Source organism: Solanum verrucosum, unplaced genomic scaffold, assembly GCF_900185275.1.
Source record: "Solanum verrucosum unplaced genomic scaffold, falcon-dt-bn FXZP01000160.1, whole genome shotgun sequence".
In the NCBI taxonomy this organism is placed as follows: Eukaryota; Viridiplantae; Streptophyta; class Magnoliopsida; order Solanales; family Solanaceae; genus Solanum; species Solanum verrucosum.
This window is the reverse complement of record NW_026020443.1, coordinates 430,571-443,669: the sequence shown is the minus strand read 5'-3', so window position 1 is coordinate 443,669 and position 13,099 is coordinate 430,571. Positions and strand designations below refer to the sequence as shown.

The following is a 13,099-nucleotide window of genomic DNA, read 5'->3' as shown; positions in this document are numbered from 1 at the left end:
TAAGCACTACTTGTACTTCAAGTTACTTTTGAGCGTGAGTGTTCAATGAATCCTTGTACTTAAAATCATATTCATTGTGTGAAAAAGGAATTTCGTTTGAAGTAAGGGCACTAGTTACATTGTCGGAAAGTTGGTACCTTGGTGATAGTGAAATAATGTATGTTGTGAATCGATTGATCGATCTTTTTGTCATATCTTGATCCGCATGAGTTAGTTTGTTGAGTCTAAGAGAAAAGATTTGCACTCGAAAAGGGAGTCGGGATAGAAAGCCATGTGATTGCTTGTACTTGAATGTCTGCTTCTATACAAGTGTCGTTTAGAGTATTAGTGCGTTGCTTGAGGACAAACAACGAACTTAAGTAGAGGGTGTTGATATACCGTGAGTTTACGATATTTTTAATACATTTCACTTAAGATTTGTGTGTGTCTAGGGCCATTTTGTATTGGTATTAATGTGTTTTTATCATGTTTGCAGGAAATAAGTTCAGACGTGGAAGTTGAGAGATACAATTGAAGAATGTGCAGAAAAGGCCATCTACGAACATGACCTATGGACCGTAGGTCCAGTCACACCCCGTAGGTAGTAGGCGTAGATGGATAGGCATGGCTTGAAGGAAAATCAGGGAATTCTTGACCAAGTGTAGAACCACGGTTACAAATGATGGACCGTAGGTCGACATACGGGCCGTCCTGTAGTTCCATCAAATAATTCAGAGAGGGCGTTCCTGATTTCGAAAAGTCTAAGTATGGAGCTACGGAGGAGGATCCACGGACCGTGGATCGAACCACGGTCCGTCCTGCTGATCCGTCGATTGTGACTGAGTGTTGGAGATTTTGATTGTTGGAAATTTGACTAAGTCCTAAACCACGGAAGGGACCTACCGACCGTAGGTCAGTGTCGTAGATCAAAATCGCGTCCAGAAACATTATTTCCTTATTTCATTTTCTTTTTAGTTGGGATTTGTTTTCCTATATATAGGGCTTGTAAACCTCATTTTTGGGGGTTAGACACAATTACTTTAGTTCTATTTTTTGGCTTTGGAGATTAACTTGCAATTCTAGAAATTCTTGATTTCCTAAGTTTGTTTTGAAGATTTCAACTTTGAATTTCAATTGAAAATTTCGGGTTTCTTCTACTCATTACGTAAGTTCATGATTTCTTCATCTAAAAATATGAATTGTGTTTTTGCTATTATGGGTAACTAAATCCACAACTAGGGTTGTGGGAACCATGAGCGATTAACAAAGTATGAATAGTAACTAAGTAATTCTTGAATAGTGTTATTGCATGCATTGATAATTCTTTCGTTTAGAAGTTTTTTTAACGGTTGCAAACGTTAGAACTCGCCTTGTTGCTACTTGTCGGACCAAAGAGGTAGTTAATAAGAAAAGACTTATCAACATAGATTTAGTGTGATACTATCTAATAGTCTAATGTCAATTGGTGAGAGGGTGAAAACTAAGCCATACATTGATGTGATGTCTAATATGAGGTAAAGGTAAGGGTTAGTAAATTATACACACGTAGCCAGACCAAAGTGCGGGGTGAAATTCTCTAGTTGCCGACCAAGGAATTAGAGATACATAACTTATCACTTTGCATGTAATACACTAGGAAATTATTACTATTACTAGGATTACCGCGTTATGAGCTTATGGGGAACACGTGCACCCTAGTTATTTTCTCTCATTGATAACAACAAAGTTTGAATCCTGCTCACTTGTTACTTAACTACAATCAAGCATTTGTTTCACAAACTCCCCCCCTTCCCCTTTTTAGTACTTGTCTCAAAAATACGTTGACTAAACAAATATAATCATAAGTTAAGTTTAAGTCTAAACCATATTCCTCGTGGGATCAACCCCAACCTACTAGTTGAGTACTTTATTTGACAACGATCGCTTATATTTCTTTAGGGAGGTGTAATTTGAGCGTATCAATTCCCACCCCGCCATTCGCATCCGAGGAGTGGACATTCCCCTTAATGCTTCCTCCATTAATGATGTACTCGAGATGCCCTAGGTCCCAAACACGGAGTACAAGGACAAACTGTAGGAGATGTACTTGGGCTGGTTGAGGGATACGATAGTAGAGCCTGTGTGCCGGGACAGGGTTTACTAGCCTACCACCGAGGACATCACCAACACAGTCTAGTCAACGGATGCTAAGAGGTGGCAACACTTGGTCACCAGGAGGATCCGCCCATTGGGCAACCGCACCGACGTGACCTTTCCACGGGCACTAGTGGTGGCATGTGTTATATAGGGGATCGTGTTGAACGTGGGTGCGCAGATCATCTCTGAGTGGAAGGTGTTCTACGGGGGAAACAAGAAGGCATTCTTCCTGCTAGGGTTGGTGATTGCACTGTGCAAGAGGACGAGGGTGCCACTCTTGGACACGGACAAGGTACTTCCAATGGATCCCCCCTTCACCCTCTTTTAGTTAGGCAGGGTTTTACTTCCAGGAACAAGAGGAAGAGGATAGATAGGGCCAGCAGCAGTCAGGCGGCTGCAGAGGCGGACGATGAGGGAGGGGATGACGGTGCAAGCGACGACACTCATCCTACCCGGTCTCAGCCCCCACTTTCAAGTGCACAAGTAGAGGAGGTTCTAGAGGCCATTCGGAGGAGGTTTGGACGCTTCTTTGCTAACACCACCTAGTTCCACCCATCACTGCTCTTGAGGTCGAGATGTTCTACCGTGAGCAGCTTTAGGAGAAGAGGAAGGGTATGGAGAGAGATCGATGGATGGTCAGGATATAAAAGGTCGTGTGGATCATCTTCACTTGCGTTGCCCTCAGACAGAAGGTTCCCCGAGTCGAGAGAAGAGATTTCCAGCATTTTACTTTCATGGATGAGACCGTGAAAGACATAGTACCCCTGGAGGATCTACACTCTGATGATGACACCTCCTAGTCTCAGGGGTCCTGATTTAGTTTTCACCCTTGCTGGCATGTAATGAACAACACTTTATTTTATCTTTTCGCCTTTCCTTATACTTTTTGTACGCACATGGATGCTAGTTTTTGCTGTCTATTACAACCAATATTTAAATGCTAAGTTTATAACCTATATTCGATTGATGAGCACTAACTTAGGTTGTGGGGATTAACTTATACACGATTCGGTTCTATTTGGGTGACTTGAGAAAAACATAGGAGACAAGGCTGAGATTCTGTCTCCCCTTGTCCCGCTCTGGCAGGAAAATTTCTGCCTTGGCGGGCTCGCTCTGGTGGAAATAGTTTCGCCCAGCGGTACAAATGGAAACAATAAATAGGCTAAAATTTTCTGAGGTTTTTTCTCGTTTCTAAAGTTCTCCCTTGAATCCCAGGTTATGACCAGGGTTTTTAGGATAATTCCCTTAGCTATGATGGTTATTATTTACTCCGGGTCAACCCCAAGGTACATATTCCAGAATCTATCCTTATTTATTCAATTCCACCAACACGCACATCCCTCGAATATGCCTATACACTAAGAGTTATAGTTAGTCGCAAGGCACGTCCAAATTTCATTTTATTAACCACATCGTATATTAGCTAATCTTTGCACCGAGCTTAGTCATGAATTTTATTTCCAACAACAAGTTCACGAAACTAAAGCAATAACAACTCACACAATTTTGAATATTTAGTCTAGCATGCTACATATACCAAAGTTCAAACAAACACTTATTGAGAACGTAACCATATCATAGCATTCAAGAAAACACATTTGTCACACCAACAGTTAATTCCGACAATAAGAAAAGAACACATTTATAGTTTCAAGTTACAACTCACAAACAAGTCCCAATTATTAGTTAGTTCGTCCCATAGATGACCAATGCTGATCATCCATGTATTTATTCAGCCTTTAAAGCCATATACCAATTGAAAGCTTCTCAGTTCCAATTACCTTCCTTGGGTCCCCGTCAACCGGGACTACGACGTTCGGTTTCCTTTTTTGAGATACAAATTGAAATTGGGAGATATCAATTGGACTCAGCTCATACCATAAGAGACAAATCGCACGAAATGAGAGAAGAAATTAAATGACTCCCTAGAATGCTTCATAGCTTCCTGAAAATTAGATGTGGACGTCCACACACCAATCCGCAGGAATCTACTCTACATTTGCTTTTGTACTGAGAGACTGGTAACCTAGGCTCTGATACCAAGTTGTCACGTCCTAACCCACCGAGTTGTCACACCCCGAGCCTACACCCTGGATGTGGTCGGCACTCGAGAACCATTGATGGCCCCAAGCGAACCCTTGGCCTGGCTTTCTTACTCAGCGGAAGACTTTACTCAAGAAAAATACCTTTAAAACAAGTAAACTGAACTGCTCAAACTGTAACTTAGAATGTATTATAATAACATTCACTGCCAAAGTGCTAACTCAAGTCTCAACTTAACTGAAAAGTAAAAGTAAAGCCTCATGAACTAACATCACTAACTCTGTCTATGAAGCCTCTAAACTCTGGGGGATGTCGGGACAAGACCCCTAATCATCCTAACAAATGAAATAAGCAACAATAAAACAAAGCATAACCCAAAGGGATCCTCCGAAAAGCAATGAGACTCACCAATTGACTCTGAGTGCTCAACTGGATCAACCCATATTGGTGCTCAATACTACTCCCAAAAATATAATATTAGCTCTTATGTTTAAGAACATACTTCTTCTGTGATTTGAGATTAGTTCTCAAAAACATAGCTCAAAGGCTATCTTAGAAATCAAAGTTTCCCCTCTTGCTTCATTTAGAAAGCGATTACTCTTTTCTGAAAACTTACCCGAATGTTCTTTGAAAATCGATGTTTCCTTTCTTGTTTAAATGTGAAAACATTTTAAACCCTTTGGGAATGCATAGTCCCCATATACTTTTGAAGAAATGAACTTCAAGCTTTACTCTTTACTCTTTACTCTTTACTCAACTTGAACTTTAAGTCTTTAAACAAAGTTACAAGCTTTTGCAAAAGACTTCTTGAAAAGACTCTAAGAACTTCCTAGACTTGGCTCTTAACTTTCCTTAAATTTGAATTTCTAGATTCAAGGTTATAATTCATGTTATTTCTAGATGTTTAGAAGTCATTTAGAGTAGTTAGAATCAATAGGAAGTGTTAGTACACTTTAGAAGGACTTAAATAGGCTAAACGATGAAAACTGGTGAAAAACGACGATTTGGGAGCATCCCGGGCGCGCTGCGCCAGCCCCAACTTACTGGGGCTCAAATCTTGTGCACTACTGGCACGCCACCTTATCCTCCTGGTTCTATGGGGGCGCGACGCGCCTGGCCCTCCCCAGGTTCGTCTGACGAGTTTTTCGACTCATTTTTTTTATCCTAAATCATTTTAAATTGATTCCTTTTCTCAATACTTTCTTAGATTTAAATACCCAACACATGTACACTAGAATCTAACTCAAAAAAACTCTTAACATCGCTAAAACGTCTCAAGAAAACCCATCAATCACATGTAACTTCAAGAATAAAAACAATTCAAGAACACAACTCAAGAACATCAAATTCTAACTATTTTAGGACGAAAATCGCTGAATTAAACATGATTGGCGCATGGGTGAATGGACCCAATGCTATGTGATTTCACATACCTTGTAGGGATCACCCCCGACGAAATCCACAAGCTAATCTCGATGAATCTTGAACGTTCTCCTCTTTTCTCCTTTCTCCTATCTCTAGTGTGAAATTCACTTTTCTAAAACTGACTAAAATCATACTTTATCCCAATTAAACTCCTAAAAATGAATTAATTAAGTTGGGTAAGGAAAAGACCAAACTACCCTTCCAAAATCCGGATTGGACTTTCCTTATTCGGACAACCCAACTTCCGAAGGTCATGACTTACTCATATGAACTCGGAATCGTTCAAACTCTACAGCGTTGGAAAGATCATTCCAAGAACTTTCCAACCATATCTAGAAGTACACCTAAATCATCCTGAGCTAGGAGTTATGGCCATTTGAAGTTGACCAAAACTCAATTTTTCTTAACTTAAACAAATTTTCAGATTTCCATTCTTTCCAAAAATGACTATTTCCAATTATTAGCTTCTTCCTAGTTACTTCAAATTGCGAGATGTTACTCGAGTCATGCGGGCACCTACTCTAACACCTAAGTAGGAGAATCCTCAATTTTCAACCATTTTTAAAGCATGTGGAAGACCAAGAAAAAGGAAGAACGATTAACATTCCTAAGATTTTTATAAAATAAGAGTTTAAAACAACTTAAGGTAAGACTTGTAAAGTAATTAACACCCTCAATAATCTAGTCTAAACAGGTACAAGAGATACTAAAAGTACAAAGTAAACATAATAACGAAAAGACACAGCTCCCACCATGCGGAAGGAAAAATAGAAGTTGCTGGAGATTGCCCTCGCCTTCACCTATGAAACACCACTGATCCTGGAACCAGACTATGCCAAAATGCATAGCAAGAGTGGTATCAGTACAACCACACGTACTGGTAGGCTTCATCGGTCAACTCGAATACCTACCGCATAATATGAGAAATCAACTGGCGAAACTGCAATAAGAGTGTTCATTCCTCCACTTTTATAGTTTTCTATCTTTACCATGTCCAGATACTTAAATCCCACAAGTACACTGGACTCTGACCCCTCACTCGATCCGTTTGTAATCATACCTAATCATTCTATCCCTTAAGGAAAATCTGAATATACTACTACCAACCCGGTCAATACTCACAACACGCCCTTACTTCATTCCCGTCTCCACTTCACTTATTACCTCATACTACACCTATCGAGGCCTACTATCCATTTATATTACTACCCCTTCGCGGGGAAAGATCCAACTATAAAACACTATCACTAAACACCACCCCAAACCTCAACAATAATACCCATGACCACATTCTAATTAACAAGGATAGCACCAGAACCCTTAGTTCCCCCATTACCATTCCACAACCCGATTTGGGACTCTACCATTCACGATTCATTACCCAAACAAATATCTCCAATTAACTTATTACATTGCAACCCACACATATGCATATACATAATGCGCAACCCATTATCATTTCAGGATTCAATGTACAATTCCACATTCTCAATAATACACATAGATGACAAGTCAATGGTTATCTAATTGAACCCATACCCAAACTGTTAGTGTACTGGTACATGGTACCCGATCTAATTTAGTGTGCCTGATGTGACACCTGATCCCATGAATGCACCGAAACATGGCACCCGATCCACGTTAGTGTGCCGGAACGTAGCACTTGATCCAATGCAAGTTAGTGTGTTGGTACGTGACACCCGATCCAATGCATCACAACACTAGTACAATCACATTCATGACGTACAATACTCACATCATATAGTCAAGTAATCAAGTTCCTGTCATGCATTATTCATAATCAATTCATTAGGTTCGTTACTACTGTTACACTTTGCTTATACGCATGCATATCATACAGTCACCAGTCAACATACATCACACCAAATAAGAAATCACAACCATCCCCAACTCTAGTTCATGAGATAGGGCATTCTCCTACGGTGTACGTCTGATATAATACTTAGGAATATATGCATAATCTACATTTTATTTTGTTGGTGCACGAAAGCCTACGCATAAATTCTACCGTCAAGTTCCAACATACTACGCAGTGATTAACAAATTTATAACTACTCGATTAATAAAACCTAGCCTACCTGGGCGCCAAGAAGTTGCACGGATAATTATCCCAAATACTATGAATAGGTGCAAAGTATTGAACTCTTTTAGAAAAACACTTATCAAGTTTTCCCATGAAGGATCTAGCGTGTGTTCGGTATATAGGAAAATTCATTTTTCATGAAAAAAAGTTTTTCAAAAAAAATAAGTAGATTTATTGCATATTTTTTGTATTCGGTATGTAAGCTAGAAATATTAGTTATTTGAAAAGTATTTATATATGATCAAGACAAATACTCATTATGGGAGGTGGGTGTGGGCAGAGAAGGGTGTGGCCATGTGGGGTAGTGGGAATAGGGTGACTACAGACTGAGGTGTTAGATGGTGAATTTGACATAATCATATATAGAATGTTCTTTATAAAATTTATTTCTCTACTTCTATTTGGGATAATTATTTTTTCTATTTTTATGAAACTTGTATTCCTAAAAAGAAAATATTTTGTAAAAAAAATTGACTGATCTAACATGCGAAAATTGAAAAGTATATCTTGAAATATCTGCATTAAGACTTGTCAAATTTAATTTAGAGAAACAACAAAGAAAAAGAAAGTTAAAACAATACAAGATCATTTGATCATGCGATTATAAAAGGCAAAAATACATGAAATGATTAATAAACAAAAGTTAACTAGCCAAATTCAACAAGATTATGAGCATCTCTTATGTCCCTCCTTGCGTTTTAACTAAGTTTGAATTATTCTTTCAAGATTACATTCCTCTTCTTTTCTGGTATTGATGCATCAATCTTCTTAAAATTTTGAATCTGACTCTGTTTAGGAGAAAACAAACTTTCTACATACGGTACAATCCAATTGATGTAGTAAAACAATGAATCAATCTCAGGAACTTCAATTATTTTGCTTCTCTCTCCATTTGTATTGTAGACCTCGAAATCACCTTTATATCTTAGAAAAATTATGTATTCATTAATTTTCATTAATTTCACGCGCCTCAAGCAACGTCCATAATACATCGATGGAATCGTCAAGATCTTACTCCATGTGGTGCTCATTGATCCATCTTTTTTCATATGCCAAACTTCAAAATCACGACTTGCTAAATTGTGCATTCTAGTCAAACAAAGATTTTCTTCTAAAACATGCAAAATTGGATTTTGGAACCTTAGAATCCGATCTGGAAATAATACTTCTTCAAATTGTTCCTTCTCCAAGCAAAAACTTAATATAGTAGATTCATTCATACTTTTAGATAAATCTGCCATCACTATCATATAAACAATACCATCTATGCTAACAATATCTCCTTCACGGAAAAAGTTATACGGAGGAAACTTGCCAATCAATTTGCACAAGTTATCTCTCGTCGAAAAGAGATCGATCTCAAAATGACCATTTGAGTTATCTTTTTCCCCCACTCTAACTATTTTATATTCATCAATAGATGAAACATAGCCCAAACCATAAATAGCAGGAAACCGCTTTCTCTCTTACTTTTTCATTTTAGAGATTGAGCTTGGAATTCTTCTTAATTCCCTGATGACCGGGTTCCACAAAATGATCAAATCATAAGGGAAAACCATAAGAATTATACCATTATTAGAAGAACTAACAAAACTTACGCTACTCAAATGATTGATCCCTGGAATCGGAGACTCGATAAGAGAGGTAGCAGAATCATGTTGAAGTGGAGGGTCTACAGAGTAGAAATAGTCGTCCCTGTTTTCCCATTCACCACCAGTCAAGAAGAATTTATGACGATTCACATCCTTTTTAGACATATCGTAGTGATGCTTGATGAATTAGGGATCTTCAATTAAAGAGCACCATGATTTGCAAACGCATTTGAATCGTAAAAGCGATTTGACATTAAGTTTTAGAAGAATGTTATAGGTGATATCATTAGGCATTTTGAAGATCTTTGGATTAAGTAACTGATTTATTGTGGTTAGTGTTGTGAGTTTGTGTTCTTTCTTATTCCATAAGGAGTATTTAAGCTCATTTTCGTCAACTAATTTTCTTCATCACAAGGACAATATTGTAATTTCATGTTCATCAAGAAATTAATGCACATTATATCACGTGTTTCTGGTAGCAAGTAGAAACTTGTTTTGCATAGATTTTTGTTCTGTCAGTTTTGCCAACTAGAAAACCATCGCTTTTGAGATTAACAGAAATTGATTTTCAGAAACTAAAAAAATATAATTTTACTTAAAATACGTTTGAAAAAAATTACACTTAGAAATACTTTTTAAGAAATTGTTAGAAACACTAAATCACTCAAAAGTCTATTTTAAATTAATTGATCAAACAACAAATCCATTCTCCCAACTAACTTTTCTAAAAGAGTATTTGTCTTAAATTTTAAATAATTCAAAATAAACTGATATAAGAAAGTTGGTCAAACAATTTATAAAAGTGACCTTTTCTTGAGGTATAAATATCTTCTTTGTTTTATAGCTGATCTTGTGGTATAAATATCAATTCCAACTTTCATTTTTTTGTTTTTACATTATGGGTAATTAATGAGTTTGACTTTTAATTTAGTTGTATTACACTGATTACTACTCAACAATAATTGTCCACTATACGATTTTGGGATGTTTAACAATATTTGTCCACTTTACAAATTAATGAACTAATTTACACTTAGTTCTTAATTTACCCTTATCATTTATTATAGTATTTCTCTATTATATTTTTCAGACATTGTATTTATTATATATAAAGGGTGATTAGTAAGATTACCTTTCTATTTATAGTTTCTTAAGAAGTATGCAAAGTCAATTGTGGACAAGTATTGTTGGACAAATAGAGTATATGAAACACAAAAATAGGCATTAAGTTCTACATTACTTCAATTAGAATTACTTAATCAGACACCTCATAAGTATGTAAACTAAATCAAATGATACTCCCTTCATTTCAAAATAATTGAATTATTGAGTCATTTTTCATAATTCAAATTAACTTAATTGTTCAATCTTCAAGACTACTATTAGAATATTCTTCCCATGTTTACCCTTCATTTGGATTTTCTATGTGATGAGTTCAAGAAACTTTAATGGCTTTGAATTATTTTCTATGTGATGAGTTCAAGACATTTTTGAATTATTTAGTATTGAAATTAGTTATTACTCCCTCCATTTCAAATTAATTGAATTGTTGAGGTGTTTCACATCCTTTAAAAAAAAGAAGATTAAGACATAAATTTGGCATAACCTTCCATTTTTACCCTAATTGGTTATTGTAAAATTTATGATTAAAATAACAAAACATTAATTAATAACTAATTTCAATACTAACTAACGAAGGGTAAAATTGGAAGAACAATTTAAAAGTAGTCTTGAAAATTGAACAATTAAGTTAATTTGAAAAATGAAAAATGTCTCAACAATTCAATTAATTTGAAATGGAGCGAGTATGATTAATGTTTAGTTATTCTAAAGATTAATTTGACAATAATTAATAAGGGTAAAAATAGAAAGTAATGTCTAATTTATGTCCTAATCTTCTTTTCTTAAAGAGTGTGAAACACCCCCAACAATTCAATTATTTTGAAATGTAGGAGTATTATTCTTCCTATTTTACCCTTGAGAGTTATTAGCCTTGAAAGTATATATGAATTTGATCAATATAGGATAACTAAGCAATTTATTCATGTTCATCGGTCAAATTGATTAATCAAGATAAATTAATTCATGTTCATTTATTAAAAATTTGACTTCAAGAAAACACTAAATAATAGAACAATGCTAAACTTACCTAATTTCTTACGGGACATGAAACCTAAAATTGTGACAACTAAATAGAAACCGAAGGAGCACTATGAGCTTACATTTTAAGATAATAAATTCACCCCCGAACTTGTCTCAGAAAGTGAGTTACATACTTAAACTAATATAGTGACCTATTACACACATCTGCTACTAAATAGAGAATTTTTTTTACCCCCTAAGACGTGTAGCACCACTCTCTGTAACAACCTATTCCCATCGTTATAGAAAAGTCAATGGGAAAGAATTGGGGCCAGAAAATTTTTAAGTAGTAACTTTGGATTTCCAAACCTAGTCCAGATTTGGATGAAATCGAAGTCAGTAAAGTCTAGGGAAATCTGGTAACAACTGGGTGATTTAATTATGATTTTAATTACATGAATAGATAGTTAAGACGTTAAGGAACCCGTACAACTTTACGGAATTGAATTCGGGCGAGTAGATTTCCCAAAAATGATCTTAGCGTGACAAGTGGTTTTTGAATGTCAAAGATTGAAGGTGTGTTGTGAAATGGGGGGCTTGGAATTCAAATTCCACCATTCTGTCTCCGTGCATGCCGTCGTAGTGGGATGGAGGACGTTGTAGCGGGATGGGTCCCGCCGTAGCAGGACAGACGCGACTTAAGTCGGAAATAAAACCCCAAAAATGTTTTGTTCTGCACTTTTCGGCTTTGAGAGCTAAGGAATAACCCCAGGGTTTTTTTGACAATTTTCCACCATTATTGAGGCTAAAGGTAAGGTTTTCACTCTCCAAATCCATTTTTGATCCATAGAATATAAATTCGTAGGTAATTATTGTGGGGGAGGGGTTTTGATCTGAAACTAATGGTGGAAAAGACCCTAAATTGGATATTAGGATATTGGGTTTGGTCTAGGGTTATTGAATTTGTTATAATCCAGATAATTAGACCTATGATTGTTGATCCTTGCATTAATTGTATATTTTTAGACCACGAACAAGTGGGAAGAATCCGAAAAGGGAAGATTCAAGTGCCTCAGGGAATTTAAGCTTGGATTTGAGGTAGGTGATGGTTGTAATTTCATGATTGTATGATATATGTTTTTTTTGCTTCATTATAATACGTGTATGTATGTGAATGTTGCACTATTGATCACACTACTTGTGGATGAGGATAGATAAATGATGAATGCCATGAATCATGACTTGATTGTATGATTTTGAGAATATACTTGTGATTGTGATTGTGATTGTGGCTTGTTGAATGGATCAAGTGTTGCATTATGACACACTAATTTGGATCGGTTGCCACGTTTCGACATAAACATTAGATTGGTTTCCAAGTTTTGGCATAAACATGGGATCGGTTGCCACGTTTCGGCATAAACATTGAATCAGGTACCACATTCTGGTATGCTAACAGTTTAGGTGTGGGTTCCATGAGAGGACCATTGAGTTGACATAACTGTATATCTTGATAAATGTGAAATTGTTTGTTGTTCGTAAATGATATCGCTATTGTGTATATTCGGTATATGCATGTTATTATATTGTTGTAATGACTTATGTATGTTGACCTTAATAGGATAGCCATATAATCCTACCAGTGCACTGTGGTTGGGTACCAGTTGCTCGTTCTTTGTTGAGTACAGGACATCTTCAAGTGTTATTGATAGACCTCAGCTAGGTGACTCTTGAGCGT

At 36.5% G+C, this 13,099-nt stretch overlaps 1 pseudogene; it reads right to left on the bottom strand.

The window, feature by feature from the left end:
* Positions 1–8,400: 8,400 nt before the first annotated feature.
* On the bottom strand, positions 8,401–9,573 carry LOC125808558 (putative F-box protein At3g16210; annotated as a pseudogene).
* Between the last annotated feature and the right edge of the window lie 3,526 nt (positions 9,574–13,099).